Source organism: Lissotriton vulgaris, chromosome 1_1 (assembly GCF_964263255.1).
Source record: "Lissotriton vulgaris chromosome 1_1, aLisVul1.2, whole genome shotgun sequence".
Classification (NCBI taxonomy): domain Eukaryota; kingdom Metazoa; phylum Chordata; class Amphibia; order Caudata; family Salamandridae; genus Lissotriton; species Lissotriton vulgaris.
Genome location: NC_141685.1, coordinates 1,051,449,007 through 1,051,471,866, shown reverse-complemented (window position 1 = coordinate 1,051,471,866; position 22,860 = coordinate 1,051,449,007). Strand labels below are relative to the sequence as shown.

The following is a 22,860-nucleotide window of genomic DNA, read 5'->3' as shown; positions in this document are numbered from 1 at the left end:
CACATGTTCCCAAGTCTATCCTCTAATACTACAAAGTGTATGAGAGAAATTAAATATTTTCAATGCGATCAATAGAAAAAAATCTTGGGAGTATCCCCTTTATTGTAGGCTTGAAGGACATGAAAGTAGCTTGAAAGTTAGATGTGTGAATCTGTTATGAGGCTGGTGATTTCCGCTGTTTCCCAACTACGATTCAGAAAACAGAGTCTGCATCCTTTAAGAGATGTAGAAATTGTTAATAAAATGGGAATTCAATAATTTGTTATACTTCAGTTAAGGACAAAATAATAAAGATGGGCAAGTTAGAGGCTTCGAGTTGAATCAGAGAACTTTGTAGGACATTAAAAAATGGTTTTGTGTGTGTGTTCTGATACAAATTATGAGTAAATTGACCAACAGCATGAACCTAGATTGGGACACGGAACAAGAACATCCACTGCCTTGAAATGCTATCATATGCATGCCTAGAGATACAAAGAAAGGAGAGTATACAGCCAGAAATGGTCTCAGCGCCAAAATGGTTCATTCAGACTGGAGGGAGGATGAGGGTCTTGAGTAAAGGCCTGGGGCAAAGAAGAAAAAGACAGTAAAGAAGACTGTATCAGAACGCAATGCTTAGGATACAGATTCTATGTCAGGACCGGAGGCTTCAGATTATGCTAGATCTTCCTTCGCTTTATTAACATAAAGACTCCACAGCAGCTTAGGAAAATATATATAACAGTGAACAAAAAATGCTTTAAGGCCTAAAGCATTTGACGGAACGTTTAACAGATCAAAAACAACAACTCCCAAGAGTCTCTTGTATATTGCCAGTCCATAGTCCTTCCACTCTGTCCATCACCGCTATAAAACCGGCCTTCTCTTCCTCTTCCTCCTCTTTCTTCGCTGCTCCCGCAGCCAGATAAGTGCTTTTCATGTTTCCTTTATGAGATTTACTGGTTGTATTGTTTGTACGATCGTTGGGGACTCGCCCCATGGTTTGTTTCCATTTCAGAGTCCCCGGTCGCGGGAACGTTCTACTGTTCCTACGCGATATTTCTTTCCCATTTGTGTGCGGTGACTAAAAAAGCCGCCAGGGGGCGCCCACACGTCTCGCCGACTCGTGCGCCTCCGCAGTTACAGGAGCCGCGCTGAGGAGTCTGCCTGCGCTGGAGCCAGCCCTCGCGTACCCCTCTGACACCTGGTGCTCCGGGTCTGTAATCCCTATTTCTGACGCCCCGCTGGGGTCTGTATTGCGGCGCTGACCGCGTGAAACGCCTTCGGGCGCATTTTGTGCACCTCCTTGGTTGTGTGTGGCTTGGCGCGCTTGAGGGGTACGGAGACTCGGTCCCGGCGAGGAGGGTCCGCGCGCTGGGGGGGGGGTCGGTGCAGCCCTACCTGCCACGTCCGTTGGCCCACAAAGTGATCGCAGTCAGTTGGTCTGCCCATACTCGAGGAATATCTCGATTAACACCCTCCTGGGTGCCTTTAGAGCTACTCCTGTGCTTCAGAATGGAAGGAGAGTACGAGGAAGAACCCTATTCCTACCTACAGGACGACGACTTCTACCAGGCGGTGGATAGCTCCATTTACCGCCGCGTGACGGAGGTGGTAGGGCCTATGGAGGACCGCCTCTCCGCCCGCATTGTGGAGGAATGCGCGAAGCTTGCGTCCGCGCATGTGCCTCCGGCTCCCGAACTCCCGGGGACATCAGGCGGATTGCCGCCCGCATCGAAAAAGCCCTGCAGGGAAGGCCCATCCTCGGAGGCCCAAGGAGTGGACAGGGGCGCTTTTGAGCGTCTCCGGGACGCCTTTTTGGCGAAGGCAACGGCTGTGCCCCCTGCCCCCTTGGCGGACCCTGGTGCTTCGGGGGACGTCTCGACAGCCCCCGCTTCCCCTGTATACGACTCACCGGACACTGATGACGACGGGGAGTCGGTCCGCTCTTGGCTCCCGTCGTCCTCGGCCAAGGAACTGCCACGGGATGAGTCGGGCATGGTAGATCCGGACGAGATCGTCCACCCACGCTCCGCGGCTTGGACACCGGGGGAGACGGTGGCGAAATTCGTAGCAGGTCGGCTACGCAAGCCGTTGGAGAAGGAGGCTGCCTGCGTGGAGAGTGCCCTCGACCAACTTTGGAGGGTAAGGTGGCCATGACTCCCGAGTTGGACACAAAAATGGCCACCTTCTTGGCGAAGTTTATTAAAGATCCCAGGAAAGGTATCGATCGGTCCTGGCGATCCTGCCAGGACAAGCTGCTGGATGCAGTGGGGCCTGCCACGAAGATCCTCGACATGGCGGAGGAGGCGAAGGCTAATGGCACCGTCATTTCCCCGGAGGTGCTTTCCAATTGGGCCCAAAGGGTTATTGTATTCCTAGGCAACGCCAATTGCGCCCTATCTACTGAACGGCGGCGTTCCCTTCTGATTAAATTGGACCCGAAGTTGGGGGTTCTGGCCTCGTCGGAGGCGGGTGCAGTGGCCCAGGGAGGCCTCTTCGGCGAACCCTTTATCAGGGAGCTGGGCAAGTTCGTGAACACGTTCACGTTGCTGGACAAGGCGCAGTCCAGCATTAAACGGGTGTTTCACCAACGTTTCTCCAGAGGGGCCGGTCGCGGTAGGGGCCGCGCGACCGGCCGTGGACAGCAAGCCAACAATAAGGGACAAGGCTCCGGCAGAGGCCAGTACCAGACCTCGGCAAACTTTAATAACTTCTACCCCACCAGAGGGCAACGCTTCGGCGGCAGGGGGTTCAAGAAGAATTCTGGACAAGGAAATGCCTCCGGTGAGTGTACTTTGTTTAGATCAAGTTCCGATTGGAGGGAGGTTGGCAACCTTTTACGGGGAGTGGGAGTTGCTCACTGCCGACGCTTGGGTCTTGCAAACCGTACGTGGGTTCCACATAGAGTTCTACGACCAACCCACGCAAGCGATGCCCCCACGTCTAATGGTGTTTTCAGAGTCAGACGCGCGGTTGATAGACGGAGAGGTCTCGGAACTGCTCCGCAAAGGGGCCATCCGCCTATCAACGCGCCATCCCAACGGTTTCCTCAGCAATGTCTTCTTAGTGGACAAGACAGATGGGGGCAAGAGACCTGTGATCAATCTCAAAGAATTCAACGGGTGGTTGATCTATCGACATTTCAAGATGAAGGGTATCCACCTCCTTCGAGACGTACTCCTCCCTCGGGATTGGATGGTGAGACTGTATCTCAAGGACGCCTATCTGGTCGTCCCCATCCACCCGCCGCATCGTCGTTTCCTACAGTTCCTATGGAACGACAGGGTGTTCGAGTTCGCCGCACTGCCGTTCGGTCTGTCGTCGGCCCCCTGGTGCTTTACGAAGGTGCTCCATCCGGTGGTGGAGTTTCTCAGGGGTCAGGGGGTTCGGATGTTGGTGTACTTGGACGACATCCTCCTCATGGGGCCGTGCCCGGAGGTGTTGCCGGGCCAGCTTCGGCTGGCCGTGCACCTTCTTCAGAAACTGGGGTTCGTGATCAACTGCTCCAAATCGGTTTTGGTTCCCACTCAGAAGATTACCTTCCTGGGTTTCGTGGTGGACTCGGTACAGGCGGTCTTGAGCCTGCCGGGTCGGAAAGTCGCGAAAATACGACACCTGCTTCGGCAGACGATCTCCAAAGATCGCACTTCTTTGCGCCATATCGCCAAGGTGGTAGGGCTTCTGTCGTCCTCCATCCAAGCGATTTTTCCGGGGCCCCTGCACTACAGGGCGCTCCAACGTCTCAAGGCTCAGCATCTTTGACGTGGGATGAGCTACGATCAGTGGGTTCCTCTCACGGACGAAGTGAAGGAGGAAATGTCTTGGTGGCTGTCTCACATGGAGGCGTGGAATGGACGGGCGATCTTCGGATCGGCCACGGATCTAGTCATAGAGTCCGATGCCAGCAGGTCGGGCTGGGGCGCCCGGTGCGGGGATTTCTCCACCGGCGGCGCCTGGTCTTCAGAAGAACAACGATTGCATATCAACTGTTTGGAACTCCTGGCGGGCTCCTTCGCAGTCCGTTGTTGGACCAAGGATTCGGTCAAAGCCTGTGTCCTACTGCGGATGGACAACGTTTCGGCGGTTCGTTATGTGAATCATCTAGGGGGTCCTCGTTCCCGCGCTCTGGCGGATTTGGCGAAGGACTTCTGGGACTACTGCCTGTCGAGACATATTGCGGTGACGGCGGAGTACCTGCCGGGTCAGGCCAATCAAGTAGCAGATTGGCATTCCAGGCACCTCAGGGATGCCAGTCAGTGGAAACTGGATCCGGAGGTCTTCCGGTGGTTACAAACACTCTGGGGTCCTTTTTCGGTGGACCTGTTTGCGTCCCGTCTCGACCACCAGCTGCCGCGTTTTTTCAGCTGGAGGCCGGACCCTCTGGCGGCAGCCACGGACGCCTTTCTACAGGACTGGAGTCGGGAAAGACCGTTTGCGTTTCCCCCGTTCTCCATGATAGTGCGGACGGCGGCCCAAGTACGCCGCCAAGGAGCGGAGTTGGTGTTGGTTACACCGCTCTGGAGGTCTCAAGTGTGGTTTCCGGTTCTTCTGGAACTTTCTTGGGATTTTCCAATCCTACTCCCCCTGTTTCCTCTGCTTCTGACAAATCCGGATCGGGAACCGCATCCTCTCATCACGCAGAGCTCTCTCCGCCTCATGGCATGGAGGCTCTCAGGAGACGCTGGTCGCTCCCAGGCCTTTCGGGGTCTGCTGAGCACTTGCTCTCCAAAGCATGGGCCGTTAGAACGACGAAGCGTTACAGATCCGCTTGGCTTAAGTGGATACGTTGGTGTCTACGAAGGGGTTTGGATCCCTTGGTCGCAGGCCTCGTTCCCGTGCTGAATTTCCTGGCTCATCTAGCCGACAAGGGCTTGGCCTACAGAACAATCAATGCGATTCGATCGGCAATTTCGGCAGGCCATGATAACATCGATGGCCACCTGGTAGGGGAACATCCTTCTGTTTGTTGGCTTCTGCGGGCTATTCACCTCGCCTTGCCCCCTGAACCCAGGTACTCCGTCCTTTGGGACGTCAATTTGGTTCTCAACCTGTTCCTGTCCTGGCCGGCCAATTCCTACTTGTCGCTAAAGGAACTCTCGGCAAAGTTGGCCATGTTGTTATGTTTGGTTTCTTGTAGACGCGTATCTGACGTGCGCGCGCTGGATATATCTGCACGCATTTTTTCCCCGGATGGGGTTACTTTTACCGTGGGCCGACGCACCAAAACGTCGTCGCGATCCATTTCCTATCCAGCTTTTCTAGACACTCCTAAGTTGTGTGTTGTGCAATGCCTCAAAGCATACGAAGACCTGACCTTGGAATTGTGCCCCCCGGGCGAACGTCAGTTGTTGATTGCCCTGCGGAAGCCACACAAAGCTGTCTCCTCCCCCACTATTGCTCGGTGGGTGCGTTGGGTCATGCAAGAAGCGGGCATCAATACGACTCTTTTTGGAGCACACTCTGCCACAGGAGCCATGGCCTCTAAGGCGTTTTCGGTGGGTGCTCGCTTGGAGGATCTGATGCAAGCTGCGGATTGGTCCTCGGATTCCACCTTTAAGAGGTTTTATTTTAAGTCCGTGGTGGATTTGGCCCAGTTGATGGTAAGAAAGCTTTGAACTAGCATAATCTGAAGCCTCCGGTCCTGACATAGAATCGAAATTTGCCTAGCTTATGTAACGGTAAGTTTCAATTCTATTAAGGACACGGAGGCAAGGATTATCCCACCCAGGCTGCACAGTGGTTTCTCTACCCACCCGTATGGCAGTAAGTAAAGCGTTTTCCTTTACATTGTCTGTACTGTAATAGTCACTAAATGCTCCTCGCCTTATTGTTGCATTCCTGGGCCACCTCGCTTACGCTGTCCCCTTTTTTTCGACAGGCAACGAGGGTGCTAAGCAGGATCAATGAGGTGTATGCGTGATCTGCGCGAAGAAAGAGGAGGAAGAGGAAGAGAAGGCCGGTTTTATAGCGGTGATGGACAGAGTGGAAGGACTATGGACTGGCAATATACAAGAGACTCTTGGGAGTTGTTGTTTTTGATCTGTTAAACGTTCCGTCAAATGCTTTAGGCCTTAAAGCATTTTTTGTTCACTGTTATATATATTTTGCTAAGCTGCTGTGGAGTCTTTATGTTAATAAAGCGAAGAACGATATAGCATAATCTGAAGCCTCCGTGTCCTTAATAGAATTGAAACTTACCGTTACATAAGCTAGGCAAATTTCGATTCTATTCATGAATGGTAATGGTTTCTTTAGTACTGGCAAATGTAGTCTAATATTTTAAAAAATACCCATATGCAAATTATAATGTTACAAGGACTCCGCTGACCCAAGACAAAGTGTTAAGACTCAAACAGAAAGAACTATAGCTGGAAACAGAGTCTTACCATCATATGCGAAGCCCTCAAAGGCACAGCAAACTTATTCTGCTGTATATAGAACTGGCATATAATTAAATAAGAAACTGAATTAAAAGGAAGATGAGTAATAAGACTTAGGTATACAAGGGAAATCTTTCACCCTTTTTTCTACTTCTGGACTCACCAGCAATGATTCGGAGGATTTGGTAGAGCTTAAAACTACTCTTATGACGTATCTGCATAGTATAATTATCCGAAGAGATTTTCATGTTATCATATCATCATTAGATTTTTTCTAGTATATGCTATTGGGCCAAAAATAACAGGAGGGCGGTTAAAAAAAAAAACCCACATCTTTCGGAATTAAAAGTACATTACCTACAAGATTGATGTATGGAGAGTGGTTCATCCAGCAGATAAACCTTTGATTTGCAGAGTCTGCCAGGTTGGATTATTTTTGACCAATGTTGATATATATAGTTCATAGAAATTATACTTCTGATTTTCTCTGATCATAGAAGTGTTGTAGTGATAGCTGATTTAGTAAAAAAACACTTTGAGTAGATGGACACTATAGTGGCGGTTTAGAGAAACACAGCTAGAATAAACTTAATTTAAATTGAATTTAAAGTTCACCTTCCGGATTAAAAAATAAATAATCTCCAAATAAATTCCAACAGTGCTCCAGAGCCAGAGATCTGGGATTATTTTAAAACAATCCTGCCAGGGACTTTCATGAGCGCAGTTACTGATAGTGTGTATATTACAAAGGTAATAAAGGAAGTACAATACATGCAGGGAAATCAAAAAGTAATACAGCGAAAAATGATAGCCAGAGCATAGAAAACTTTAGAAGTAAAGAATTAGTTCATGAACAAAAGGAAATTGCAGCAGTTTTTCAACTGTTCTTTCAGGAACTGCATTCTGAAAAGAGGAAGACAAAGGATATCCTATCCCTTTTACAAGAGCGATCAACCCATTATGCAGACCCGGAACAAGCTGCTAGCCCGGAATTTCTGATTAACACGAACAAAATGGAGCACGCTATTAAGGATATACTGCCTGGAAAGTCCCTCAGTCTGGACCAGTGAGGTGTGATATATAGAACATTTCTGAATGTATTAACACTACAGCTAATTGAGGTTTTTAACCACATTTGCCAGGAAAGTATAGTGAACTCTCTAAAGTGGGCTCCTTGTGTAGTTTTTTGTAGCCCAATAAAAATATAAAACATTGCAACTCATAGTGACACATCACTTCATGCTCCTAAATAGAGATTATAAAAATTCTATTAGCCTCGTTGTTTTTGGGAGCTTGAAGCCAGTTCTGTTCTCCCGTACCCACTGCGGGCTATGATGGGTAACAATCACTCTGTATTCGAAAAGGGCGAGGTGGACACGGTGCGCTCCACGGCGAATGCGTGGCGGGAGCTGGGTAGGAGGGCGGGCAGGTTGCTGTTGTATGCCCCAAACATGCCGCTATTATACCATTCCGAAGTATCGGTGTCGGGCGAAATCGGTGGTCTACAGATTCTTCAGGGAGCTGGACTGCACAATATGGGTGACCTTTTCCCAGGGGCCACGTTCCTCTCGTTGCAGACTGTGACGGAGCGATCCACGAATGTGGTAATGGCTACTTTCCTTTATGTCAGACTTCGGGCGGCTATACACTCCTTATACCCTACATATCCGGAGGAGCCTTTAGCATTGGGGGCCTTGCAGTTACTCTACACCGCGACTGACAGAGTTAAATTACTTTCCAGATTATACCGCGCTGCTCAGGAGGACGAAGGAGGGGGTGCAGAGCTGGCTAGAGCCAGATGGGATAAATGTCTGCCAGAGCCATTAGCTGATGATGAATGGACTGAATGCTGCTCCATGACTGGGGGATATGTAGCCAACGGCAATTTTCGCCTATTACATTTTAAATGTCTGCATCAATGGTATTACACACCCACGCAGCTAGCTAGGTACGGGTTACGCGACTCTGCTCAATGTGTCCGGTGTGGAGAAGATGATGCGGATTTCGTGCATTTGGCATGGGGGTGTGCACAAGTGTATGACTTCTGGGTGGCTGTGACTGAGGCACTGACTAAGATGGTGACTACGGAGGTTGCGTTGGATATACGCCTTTGCTTGCTGGGGCTCGCCTCTGGTGTGCCTAGTGGGGAGCAGAGGTTGGTTCTTCTGGCGTTACAACTTGCCAAGCGGAGGGTGGCTATGGTGTGGGGTGGAAGACGAGCGCCTGATGTCCAGTTGTGGCTAAGAGATATGGCCTACTGCAGGGACCAATTGACTTGCTATGCTGAAGCTCTGCCGATGAGGTCGCGTCCGCGCGACATTTGGGCTCCATACACTGCGTATATGCTATCTCTGGAGGATGATGATGCTTCCGGCACTGAGGGTGAGGGTCTGTTGCCGGGAGATAGAGAGCCTGAGTGTTTACCTACCTGAATGGATGTGCGGTGACGTTGCCGGGGATGAGTTGTTCTTCCCATTTGCCGTAGGAGAACCGTGCAGAGGGGCTGTCTGGTTCAGGGGGTTTGATGGTGCTCAACCACTGACTGGACTCATGCGAGGCTTTGAGTCCAAGATTGCACAGCTTGCTTGACCACTGAGGAGGTCTTCAGTACCTTTTGGATTAATCTGTCATTCTGTGCTACTTAACTGGACTTTCACTGCGACTGGGACCGGGAATGTTTGGGATGGGGGGTTGGGGGTTGTTCAAGTTGGGTTTAAAAACTGTAAAATAAGACTATATGTGAAGAGCGAGATGCGACTGCGGAGGACGGCCTGGGTTTGCATTGTGACATATTATTACCCTCTGCGATCTTTGTATGCGCTCGCACGATGTCATTTGATATGTGCTTTCTAATTGCTAATTGTTGATTTGGTAGCGGCCGGCCCTGTATAGGGTTGTGGGCACACTGCTGTGTATAAGCACGTATTTGCAATAAAGGTCTTAAAAAAAAAAAAAGAAAGAAAACTAGCTGGGCATAGACATTTTCTAATCAAAGTTATCGCTGACCTTTCTGCTGAAAATAGACATTTTTTAGATGACATATAAGGTTTCAACCTGGTGAACTTAAAGTTGTTATGGGAGGTACTTACAAAAAAGAAATGCCATCCTAATTCATCAGGTTGCTAACTTCATGCATATACTGAGGCACAATAAATGGGATACCAGGGGAGGCAATAATGGTAAGCTGCGAGACAAGACGGTGGTGCACTGAACCATTTGCTATTATGATACATATGGACAAAGCTTCAACAAGCTGCCTTCCAGGTTTGGGGGAGTGGGGTAGGTTAAGAAAAACCTTTATACAGACAATGTTGACTTAATATTGAATATGTTCTTAATATCATCAAATCATTCTTGTCGGTGTCTAGGTAAAGAGTCAAACACTTCAAAACTAAGGTATCACCCTCTGGGATCAAAACTGTAACTTAGCCCATATCGCTCAATATGATATTGACAATTAATGCGCCAAGGTATTTCGGAGTGCTCATGACTTCTGATATTTGAAAACTTTATTAATTAAAATGCACTTGTGTAAATGGGATCGAAATAATTTCTCACTCACTTGCAAAAGCAATTAAAAAAAGATGACTATTCTAACTCAATACATATTTCTATTCTAAGCAATCCTCTGTAACGCAAGTAAGATTTTATTTTCAAAATGAAAACAGAGTAGCCGTAGAAAGCTATGTCGTACCACACTGAGATGGGTGGTCACAACCAGGATCTGAAAGAAAATTAAACAGCTTCCTCTCTAAGCTATTTAAGGTGATTCATGAATCCAGTATTAAACAAGGACATGGATAATAAGTTTCCTCAAAGCCAATTCTAATATACAGTCTTACAGAGCTACATTCACATTTTTGAGACAATGGGATTTTTTTTAATACCCCAATTTCATATGCTATTCCCAATTTGGTACTTCCCTGAATCATTAGAACAGACAGAAGTTAGCTTAGCTCAATTTGGCCGCAAAAAGACATTATCACAGGAGGATACTTTATGCACCGGGCTGGAGATTAAGTGAATTTCCCAAATCCAGGCTCAAATATTATATGCTCATCAGTGGAACTTTTAATTGTGGTAATGGATATTCCTTATAAGGGCTAAATGTGAGTCCATAAGAAACAGAGATGGCCTGGGTTGATTCGTGCAAAAAGGAACAGATATCTTTAGTACTCTAGGGAATCTAATGTGTTCTCCGCATCAAGGAGGACGGCGGCAGCAGGCGTGGCGGGGTTCAATCATATGCAAGACAGTGAACAAGGTCCTCAGGTTGAGGGATGTGGACCTATGTGGCACAAACCCCGACTGAGCTGGCGAAATGATGGATTCCATTAATAATGACAGTCGTATCGCAATACCCTTGGCTAGTATTTTATAATCAAGGTTCAGTAAAGACAACAGCCTATAAGAGCTACATAGTTTAGGGCTTGGGTACTCACAAACTTTCTCTAGGGGGCCAAATTTACAGTGTGGTTTGTGTCCGAGGGCAGCACTGGTGGGGGCGGGTCAGGGGGAGGAGGCGAGGCTAGAGCAAAAAAAAAAAAAAAACTGCCCATGAGGTTGAACACAGGTTCCTGCAGCGGACGCCTTTGTCCACTGAGCAACCAGACTCGACACACACACATGCCTCTCTCTCTCTCGCTCTCTCTCACCCACCCTCTGTCTCCCTCACTCTGTCTCCCTCTCTCTCTACCTCCCCCTGTCTGTTTCCCTCCCTCTGTTTCCTTCTCTCTGTCACCCTCCTCCCTCTGTCTCCCTCCGTCTCCTTCTCTCCGTCACCCTCCTCCCTCTGTCTCCCTCCGTCTCCTTCTCTCCGTCACCCTCCTCCCTCTCTGTCTCCCTCCCTCCCTCCGTCCGTCTCCCCCTCCCTCTGCCCTTCCCTCTGTCTGTCTCCCCTCCCTCCCTGTCTCCCTGGGTCTCCTTCCCTGTCTGTCTCCGTCTCTCTACCTCCCTCTGTCACCCTCCTCCATCTCTCACTCTCTCCGTCTCCCTCCTCCCTCTGTCTGCCACCCTCTGTATCCCTCCCTCTGTCTCCTCCACCCTCCCTCTGCCTCCCCGTCCCTCCCTCTGCCTCCCCGTCCCTCCCTCTGTCTCCCCGTCCCTCCCTCTGTCTGTCTCACTCTCCCTCCCTCTGTTTGTCTCACTCTCCCTCCCTCTGTCTGTCTCACTCTCCCTCCCTCTGTCTGTCTCACTCTCCCTCCCTCTGTCTGTCTCATTCCCTCGCACTGGAGGAAGGACTGGTGGGATGTGGGCTCCTTACTTGGAATAAAGATACCTTCTTCACAACATCTGCTGCTCCTGACTCTTTTCTGTGTGTACAGCTACCCGCTTCACACATGCACAAACCCACTGAATTAGTTACTGGCTAGGGCTTATTTCTGAGAGCTGCTTCTAGGGTGCTGAGGAGCTGCCAGTAGCTCCTTAGTTAAATGATGGAGACTACTGGGCTAGAAGGAAAGGATGAAGTAAGGTACAGAGATTGAGAGGGTGAAACAGAGAAGAGTGGAGGGGAATGAGGGGTGGTTAAAGGAATAAAGCTAAAAATGAAAAAAGGGACAGCAGGAAAGAATGGGATTGAAGGGAAGGACAGCAAGAGAATGGGTGATAAAGACCGAAGAGGGCCCAGAGAATTTAATAGAGGGGGGGAAAAGGGAGGAAGCAAAAAAAGGATTGGAAATTAGGGGAGTGGTCAGAGAGACAGGGTGAGATAAAGGAGATGGAATTGAACAAAAAGAGGTTGAGAGCGAAACAATGTGATGTGGTCACAGAGGCCATGGACACAGCAAAGGCAAAAGAAAGTAATCACAACCCTAAAACCCCTGTTTATTTTCTGCTTTTTCACCTTGCCTTTGTCACTCAGCAACAAATATGAGGTTATCGATGGGAAAAGGATGCACCAAGCAGGCAACCCTGTGTCTCCCTCCCTCTGTCTCTCTCTCCCTCCTTACCTGGCGTGCGTGTGTGTCAGCCGGGGCTAAGACAAGACAGCTTCCCGGCCGCACCCAAGTACTTCACAGGTCTTTAAAAGACCACTTACACGTTAATGAGGCTTTGATACGTTTCACCTCTTGGCGCCCCTGCATCTCCACTCTGACCTTCACTGGATTCGCCCGGCCACATAGAGCGCTGCTGCCACCGGCAGTGTTTGCAGACACAGGACACTCTTAAAAAAAAAAAAATTAAAAGACAGGTAGGATGGCTGCAAGGTCCGCGGGCGCCAAGGAAGGCTTGCTGGGCCGCTTGCGGCCCGCGGGCTGTACTATGAGTTCCCCTGTACTATGAGTACCCCTGGTTTAGGGTATTTGCCGGGCTTAGGAAGGAGAATAATGACCGCTTCTCTGAATGTTGGAGGAATGCGGTCTACCTCCAGCGCCTCAGCATACACCTCCAACAACCGTGGAGTCCAGATATCTCTGTATGCTTTAAAAAAACTCGGCGGAGAAGCAGTCAAGGCCAGGAGCGGAGGAGCCCCGCAATGCATTGATGGCCTCCAGTGTCCTGTCCTGGGTAATGGGCACAGCCAAAAAGTCCTGCATATATCTTTCTAAATAAACCATTGCAATCTCTGCCCGGTAGTTCCCTTGATCCCGCAGATCCCCAGAGATTATGGACATATATAGTGCTTTGTAATTTGAAAGAAAGGAATCGCATATATCTGGGGTAGAATGTAGCAGAGTGTCATTTGGGCCAATGATTTCTGTGATGTAAGCTGAGTCACGAGGGGGGGGGAGTAGGGTCTGAGCCAATAATCTACCCGGTCTTTCGCCCTCCCCATAACGCTGCATTTTGTTTATTTAGAAACAATAACTCATGTTCTGCTGTTTCCCTAAATTCAAGCAGCAGTGCCAGGCGTCTAGCCTCACCTGTACTGGAGGAACGGAATGGAAAGTTGGACGAAAGGACTTGTGAACTAGGAAGGAGATTATTATATGCAAGCAGGATTCTAACTAGAAAGGTAAAACATGGGGTGTCATTTGCAAGACGTTTCTAGGTTCTAGTAGCTCGGCTCGAAGACCTAATGTTTTGTTAAAGGCTGTTACAATGAAGATACATATTTTTTTAGTATGTCCACAACTGTTGATGGACTTTTATACTTAATCAAGTATTCACAAAATATAAATGTGACTGTGCAACAACATTTAGAAGATTTACAGACAGGCGTGGCTTGTCATTTTTCGCCAGGTGAATGAGATAACTAGGATGAGAGAGAATATGATATTTGCCTATCCCTTGAGTCAAAAGAAAGATCGTTTTTATATATCTGCTCTGGTCCCTTGAACAGAAACGAGCATTTGCAATGCAATAGGTCTCGCATCACTAAAATTGAGCTATTGGTGTTGTTCATAGTAATGCAACATCAATAGCACAAACATTCAGCAATGCGAGACCACTTGCATTTCAAATGGTTTTTTATTGTAATGCTCGATCAAAAAAAATGTTAAAAAAATAATTACCATGTCACACGCCTTCGGCAGAAATACCATTCCTGCGAGTAGCAAGGTATTTCAGTGAGTTTTAGGAGTCATTTATTTTTTATAACGTCTTTGATAGTTTGTCCACAGGTGACTAATACCTCATACAGAAACCCCTGGCTGAACTCATTGTAATTGAGCCACGGTTTAATGGCTAAAATACAAGAAATCTTGATTTGTGGAGTAGAAAAAAGAAAAAAAAAAAACAAAGATTGACGTACTTTTTCCATTAAAACGTGTGTTTGAGGGCAGATTACATAAAACGTGCAGGTGGTACTCAATTATGAACTGGTATTACCCTATTGTTGCTGTATGTACTTTATTCGATAAAAAAATAATAAAAGCATGTACATTCTCAGTTCATAATATAAAAATCAATTTCCGCAGACAAACAATGTATAGAATCATACATTTTTTCCATAAAAGATGTGTACGATAAAAGTCAATAAAAACAGCTAATATACAACCAATAAGAACAGTAGTTCAAAATAGGCCCACAATCACCAAACTCTTCTTTTTCGTCAGCAGCTTAGTGCGGGTGAGCCAAGCACTGCCCAGGTACTTGGCGACCCCGCAAACCATGACAAGGGAGGTGGTGTCAGATTTTTAGGATGCGTAGCGCCATCCTGTAGTTCTTAGAGCCCAACTTTTTGCAGATAGGTTTAAGCCACTTTCTTCTAGCAACCCTATAGGCTGCGCAGGCAAAAAGAAAGTGGGCAAGAGACTCGGTAGGGGCTGCACAGCCAGGGCAATTAGCAGATGCTGAATTGCACTGCTTCCATCCTACTGTTGATTCGTTGAGCGGAAGAGTTCCAAACCTCAACTTCAAATAGACCATCCTTGTCTCTAGGATTTTGAATGAAGTCGAGAAAGGATTCAAGCTTCCGGACAGGCTTATGTTCCAGAAACTACTCCGAAAGAATTCCCCAGTTGGAACTGAGCGTCTCCTCCGCCTGCACCCTCTCCCAATATGCGTTCTTAATTGCTTGTTTAGGTGGTGGAATCTGGCTGTCCCATATTTCCCCCAGCCCTATATCCGATACAAGCTGTCTTAGCTTGCATATCCACTTAATCCTATTGGATGTATCCAGTTTGATAAGTTCATTAAGGGCAGCATCATAATTGGCCAATTCGGGCGTCCTCTTTAAACTTACCCAAAATAATAAAGGGCCAAGCCGTACAGTATCTTTAATGGAACGTTTTCCCATATCCTGACAAAGTGGCTTTAATGGAGTGGAGGATGGGAGAGAAGCCAGACCTCTAAAAAACGTGTTCTCCGATCTTACTAGGTCAATGGCGTTCTCGAATCCCCATAGTTCAGACCCGTATAATGCTGAGGGTAATGCCTTTCCCTCATAAACCACAAGGGCCGGTGCTACAAGTCTACTGACAGAGGATTGTTGATCTCTTAAAATTGCCCCGGACACCCGCTTGTGGTTAAGAAGCATTTTGGCCATATGGGAGTTCCAGTTCATCGAATTATTAACCTGAATTCCCAAATAGTCAAACGACTCGACTATATCTAATGGAGTGCCTTTTAAGGTAATACCATTCCTGAATCGCTTTGTCGGGGATAGGGTCATTAACTTGGTCTTGGTGGTATTAATGGATAACCCCTGTGTATCAAAGAACAGGCTGAACCAAGGGCAGAGTACATAAATCGTGCAGGTGGTACTCAATTAGGAACAGGTATTACCTTATTACATACATGTAATTGCATTTATATAGCGCTTACTACTTCCAACGAGGGGTTATATGTGGGAAGGGTGCATTTCTTTATGAAATAGCAATGTCATTTTATTGAAAAAGGGATTGTCATTTTTTGCCAGGTGAATGAGATAACTAGGATGAGAGAGAATATGATATTTGCCTATCCCTTGAGTCAAAAGAAAGATCGTTTTTATATATCTGCTCTGGTCCCTTGAACAGAAACGAGCATTTGCAATGCAATAGGTCTCGCATCACTAAAATTTTGAGCTATTGGTGTTGTTCATAGTAATGCAACATCAATAGCACAAACATTCAGCAATGCGAGACCACTTGCATTTCATATGGTTTTTTATTGTAATGCACGATCAAAAAAAAATGTAAAAAAAATAATTACCATGTCACACGCCTTCGGCAGAAATACCATTCCTGCGAGTAGCAAGGTATTTTAGTGAGTTTTAGGAGTCATTTCTTTTTTACTGGTGCTTTTGCTGGTGCAAAAAAAAAAAAACAGTGGTGCAATAATAATTGAAACTATATAAAATCCTGCCCTTACAATACGCAACGTAGTGCTAAATAGTATCTTGGTGTAAATATGCACATTAGTGGTTGATTTGATTGCAGCCTGGCGCTTAAGTGCGCTCACTGCAGATGCCTTATGTTATGGGTTTTTTTACACTTTATTATAAGAGCTTTCTCTGCAATGTAACAGGAGCGGAAATGCGTCACATTCTAGAGTTAACAGCTTTTTATTCTGTCGCATTTAAATATACGCTGCATCCTTCACGAAATTGGTTTGCACATATAGGACCGGCTGTACAGAAACACAGAGAACAACAAAACATGTTCAACACAGAAGAGCTATGTGGGTATTTTTTAAAAACAACGAAGCCACACACACAGACAGAGAACAAGGCAGAAGAGACGGGGATTAGTGACTTGCCCAGAATCACAGAACAGTGCACCGACAGACTGCTGACGCCGTGCAGGGTCCCCGGGAGCTGGGGGGGGGGGGGAGGGGGGGGGAGTGAAAGCAAGCCATGTGTGCGTTACTGCGGATGTCATGCAGGGTCCCTGGCTTTGTTACTCAGTCTTGCACCAGCGTCTCCTTGGACTCTTTCACATTCGAAAAGTACACAGTTAACAGATCTAGGATATGAAAAGTTCTTTGTAAAACTGCTAACGTTAACTGAGATCTCCAAGGCAGAGTTAAAAAAAGCATGCCTGGCTCATTTGCGCCAGATACGCCTATTAGGAGAGATTCAGAAACCATCTGTTCAATATAGCTTATTAGCTCAGACTGTGTTTTCCATTGAACCTTACTTGTTGTACAGATTAACCCAATTTGAAAAAATGTTGCTGACCCGTTTTAGACTTAATATGTTTCATTTAATGGTCTCATTTCCCACCCAAAACGACTGGCCATCAAAATCAATCCCCTGTCCTTGCGATTCTGTTTCTTTACAATCGACTATACATACAACTCTATTCTGCAAGTTTTACTTAGAACCACGAAAGCGCTGGCTATTGCCCATACTTAAAATCTGGGGCTTGCGCCAATGCCGTCCAGCATATTTGGCCCTTCAGTACCTTGAAGACGAAAAAATAGCAAAAGCGATGGTGTGCTTTCTTAAATTTTGTACCCGTCACCGCTTAAATCTTTGAAAAAGATAAATTCATTTGTCTGTTTAAATCAAGGACTGTTGAAGACATTGTGAAAACTGTACGGTTTTTTTTACACTTCATTATAAGAGCTTTCTCTGCAATGCAACAGGGGCGGAAATGCGTTGCAGTTGCAATGGACATCTCACATCTACGAATCTTGTATTCTAGAGTTAACACATTTTTATTCTATCGCATTTAAATATATGCTGCATACTTCACGGAATTGGTTTACACACATAAGACCGGCTGTAGAGAAACATAACAAACAACAAAACATGTTTAATACAGAAGCTACGTGGGTATTTATTTTTAAAAAATAAGCCACAGACACAGAACAAGGCGAAAGAGACGGGGATTAGTGACTTGCCCAGAATCACAGAACAGTGAGCCAACGCTGAGATTGCTGAAGCTGTGCAGGGTCCCTGTGAGCTTCTGAGATGATCTGGAGCCGTGGGGGTGGGTGGACACACGTTACTGCTGACGCGGAGCAGGGTCCCCGGGAGCTTCCGAGATCCTCTGGAGTAGACAGAGGGAGGGAAAGTGAACGCGAGCCATACGCGCGTTGTGCTAAAACGCTGCAAGCCATACACATCTCCTTTCCGGGCAGGCCCTCTGAGCAGGAGACTGGGAGGGAACAAAACATGCCTGCCTCCCTCCCAATGAAAAGCACACATTTGGGGCTGCGCCAATAAGAAGCATGGTTGTAGCTTACACCCCCGCTTCGGAAGCTAAATCGACAACAATAGATCTCGCAAGCGAGTAACGCATGTGCTGCACTGCTAGGTGAGACTTAAAAAAAACAGAAGATTGCAATAATGAGCAAGTGCCTAAAATAACTAGTGTTTTTCTATATATCAAGTAACTGAGAACCACGAAATACAACTGCAAGCAGCTTGTAAGGAAATGGCGCACCATCAAGGAACCCATACACCGAGCCACATTCAAAACATCCCTAAACCAATACTACCAACTCCTGAAAGAGACTAAAAGGAGCACCCGTGCCAACTGCATTGAAGCCAGGTCCAACAAAAGCAAAGAACTCTTCAACATAGTAAGAGAGTTCTCCAACCCCTCAGCCACCCCTTCTCAGGAACTCTGCAACACCTGTGGTGGACTTCTTCCACGACAAGATACCCATCATCTACAAAAACTTTTAACCCCAAGCCACCGACACAGCCAGCCTTCCGCTTCCACAGATGCAAACCTGACCACTTGGTCACCACATGGGACCAGCTCACCATTCAAAACACCAAAGCCATAATGAACTCCGTCCACTCAGGAGCACCCATGGGCCCCTATCTTTACCACATCTTCAACCTCAGGAGCAAGATGATCAGCAACAAGCTCACTGCCATCTTCAAGGCATCCATTACCACTACTACCTTCCCCGAAGAATAGAAACACACAAAGTTCAAACCCCCTTCTCAACAAACCTTCCGCCGACCCAGCAAACTCAAAAACTATCTTCCCATCTCTCTGCTCCCCTTTCCAACCAAAGTATTCGAAAAAGCCACCAACAGACAACTCACAGACACCTGGAGAACAACAATCTTCTGGACACCTCTCATCCCATATCAACCACGGCACAGAAACCGCCCTGATCACTGCCACCGACGACATCAGATTCCTCCTGGACTTGGGAGAAATGGCAGCTCTAATCCTCCTCACCCTCTCAGCAGTGTTCAATGCCGTAACCCACCATGCCCTCATCAAGAGGTTTCTCCACAGTGGTATCTAAGGAGATACCCTCAAATGAATCGCCGCCTTCTTCCTCACCGGAAGGACCTAGAGAATCCACCCTACCACCTTTTACCTCTGAACATTTACCTCAAGGCTCGTCCCTCAGCCCTACACTGCTCAAAATCTACATGACCCCTTGGCCAAAATTGTCAGAACCCATGGACTAAACTTCATATCCTATGCAGAAGACACCCAGCTCATCCTCTCACTATCAGAATACCCCTCCACCTTGATGGCAAACTTCTGCAGATGCATAACGAGCGTCACCGACTGAATAAAAGACAACTGCCTTAAACTCAACACAGACAAAACGAAGTGCTGATCTATGGGGGAAAAGCATCTCCGTGGAACGACACCTGGTGGCCTTCCGAACTTGGACCCACACTCCAACAGCCCATGCCTGCAAACTTGGCATCATCCTAGACAACAAGCTCTCCGTGAAAACCAAGATAAACTCTGCCTCCTCCACCAACTTGCTCACTCTTCACATGCTCTGTAACATCTTCAAATGGCTCCCAGTCCACATCAGATGAACCGTCATTCAAACTTCAGTCCCCAGCCGGCTGGACTAGGCAATGCACTCTAAATAGGAATCACCTTGTACCTCCTGAAGAGACTGCAGACCATACAGAATTTAGAGACCAGACTTATCCTCAACCTTCCAAAGTGAACCCACATCCCCTCCCGCCCACCTCAGGCAGCTCCCCATTCAGAAGAGACGTCATTTGAAGATGCTGATCCACACTTACAAGGCTCTGCTCAACCAAGGACCAGCATACATCAAGCACCACCTGAACTTCCTCCAACTCTCCAGACACCTGCGCTTGGCCTCCCTCACACTCCCTGCATCGACAGAAGCAACAGTAAAGCTCCTTCTAATTCGATGTGAAGGGCTGGAATGACTTCCCCTTCTAACCTCATCCTAGCTGTAGGAATTCAGGAAAGTCAAGTCAAGTCAAATGATTTATATAGCACGGGTCTCAAGGCGCTTGAAGAAGGGTGGGGAATTACTTGTTGAATATCCAAGTTTTAAGTTGCTTTCTGAATGCTAGGTGGTTCCGAGTGAGGCGAAGGTGAGTGGGAAGTGAGTTCCAGGTTTTAGCTGCCAGGTAGGAGAAGGATCTACCTCCCATGGTGGTTTTGTTGATGCGAGGTACAGTAGCAAGGGCTTCTTGGTTGGAGGATCGTAGCTGGCGGGAGGGGGTGTAGAAGGAAAGTCGTGTGTTGAGGCATTCGGGTCCAAGTTCGTAAAGTGCTTTGTGTGCGTGGGTTAGGAGGCGGAAAGTAATCCTCTTATTAACGGGGAGCCAGTGGAGGTTTTTCAGGTGACCAGAGATGTGGTCTTTACGCGGGATGTCTAGTATGAGTCTGGCTGAAGCGTTCTGGATGCGTTGGAGTTTTTTCTGGAGTTTTGCGGTGGTACCGGCGTATAGGGTGTTTCCGTAGTCCAGGCGGCTCGTGACCAGTGCGTGGGTGACCGTTTTTCTAGTTTCGGTGGGGATCCAGCGAAATGTTTTTTTGAGCATGCTAAGAATATTGAAGCAAGATGATGAAACGGCGTTGACTTGTCTGTTCATAGAGAGTGAGGAGTCCAGGATGACGCCTAGGTTCCGTGCGTGGTCCGTCGGGATGGGTGCTTTCCCAAGGGCCTCTGGCCACCAAGAGTCATCCCAGGCGGAGGGGGAGGTACCTAGGATAAGGACTTCTGTTTTGTCTGAGTTCAGTTTTAGACGGCTGTGCTTCATCCACTCGGCTACTTCTTTCATTCCTTCATGTAGGTTGGTTTTGGCAGTGTTAGTGTCTTTGGTGGTTAAATATGTCAATCAGGGGTAAGCCAATTTAACCATGTTTAAAGGGAGAACATGGGCACTTTACTCTTATTAGGCATGGGTAAAGTGCACTGAGTTCTAATACCAGCAAAACAGATAAGGCACAAATTTGGGAGGAAGTTAATCACACCAGAGATAGTCATTTCCTGCAATGCCTAAAACCGGAAGGTTAAACCATGCTCTCTGCACCAGGTGCATAGATGATATACGGCTGTAATTAGATACACGTACACTAAACTACAAAATCAAATCAGGTGTTTAACCAACTGAACGTTAAGATATAAAAGGGAAGAAAACGTGCAAGGAAGTATTTGAAGGTAAGGTAGCCGCATTAAGAAGGTGTGTCTGTAGTGAAGTGAGAGACATGCAGGTCTGGTTTCCAGAGTTGGGTTAATGAGTGACTGGTCGTAAATGGAGGAAAGGTTGAGACCAATACTGGCAAGTTTACAAACCTCTGTACCACTGAGACCCGCATTAAGATAAGGGAACTTTCATTAAAAAAATAGCAAACACCAGTCAACAAAACGACGAGGCATGCGACACACGAGGCGACAATGGTTCGTATATATATTGGTCCCACTGAAATTCCAGACAAAGCTGCCTCTTTTTTCAGTGCTTTGCTGTAAAGGAAGGCTTTTTGGGGCTAGAGTCTACGAAAATAAACGACAGTTCCCATAAAGCACTAGGTTAACTCCCAAATGGATATATACAAGGGAAACCAACTTTGTGATCGATTCTCGTGAAAGAAACACAAATCAAACTATATAATTGTCTGAAGCAAACAATTATCTTGTGGAACACAGGAATAAAACTCCCATTATGTGCCCATATCGGAAGCAAACCGACAATGAAACTGCTCTAGGGGTAGTTAAATATGACAAGACGCAGCGAGTAAATGATCATAGAAAATGATGTACAACTGCCAAACTCGAATATATACACTTTTTGAATACTACGATACGATATCGAATACATGCTTAACAGATAAAACAATAATACTGTTACGATAGATGATACGCCCTTCCCTCACCAGGCTATGTGTAGGTCATCACATATTCTGCAGGCGCTCCTTCGATAAATGGGGAAATTAGTGCTTGACAAGTTTTGAACTCGCATCACATGTGTATGTTGCAGCAACCTGCTGAGCTTTTTCGCCAGAAGTAAAATCTTTGATCCGACAGTTCGACAAAGAACAGCCCAGAAGCTTGAACACTTACCAACAACGGAACTCACCTAACTGTACAAACACCCTCTGATCCTTTGCAAGCAATTGCAAACAGTGCAAGGGATCCAACTCTGTCCTGGGCCGTACCGCCCTCCACCCCGCAGCATTGATCTCGAAATAGGATGAGCTCCCACCTGGCCGCCATTTTGGAATGGGAAAAACTCCAGGGCGTAAAGCGAGGTTCAGGCTGTCTATAGAATTAGAAGAAAGCCATAGTAGACTGGGGAGAGCCGCTGTGTAGTATAGGTTGAAATCGATATTTTTGGTGGCCTTGTTTGAACGGTTGATTTTTCCTCTCAGATATGCACAAAAACTCGCCCTCAAACCACGACAGAGGGAGGCGAGAAGTTTACCATATATTGTTCACAGACTGCAGAGTGCAGACGCCCCTTTGTTTTTAGCTTCACAATAATAATGGTACTAGGAAACTAAAATACCTAGACTGCACATATGTCAACGTTTTAGAAAAGACAAGTGGGAGATTTCTGGGGGGAAAAACAAGGGAATTGACTATATACTGAAGCAGAGGCAATCTCAGACGGGAGACTGCTAAATAAAATAAAGATATTTTTGCTTTAAAACAATCGTAAGTCTCTTGCTTGAATCAGTCTATTGGCATGTATGAGATGGGGCCCTTAAATTGTTCAACACAGTAGAAAATTCAGGTTGTGAGAGCCCATTTTTACTCATTTAGACACATTTTGGCTTATGCTTGTCGCGTCGTTCCTCACAAGGATGAGGCAGACACCAATGCTTATGTGAAGGAGCTTTATTAATTTCAACCCTTCCTCTATCTGTCCCTGCTCTAACTGCCCTATCCTGTGGTCCCCGGCTCCTCCTGTTCCTGTCCCTCCCAT

General features: G+C 47.0%; 1 protein-coding gene across 5 annotated transcripts in view; it reads right to left on the bottom strand.

The window, feature by feature from the left end:
* The window catches only part of TMEM205 (transmembrane protein 205), a 56,491-nt gene extending 34,309 nt beyond the window's left edge, over positions 1 to 22,182 (bottom strand). The window contains exon 1 of one of the 5 annotated variants that reach the window (XM_086962776.1): positions 22,012 to 22,182. The gene's annotated coding sequence lies outside the window, so the exon portion shown is untranslated. Of the gene's footprint in view, positions 1 to 21,808 lie in introns of all 5 variants that reach the window. The other 4 variants (XM_086962783.1, XM_086962787.1, XM_086962779.1 and 1 more) reach the window with 4 other exon arrangements.
* Positions 22,183 to 22,860: the final 678 nt, after the last annotated feature.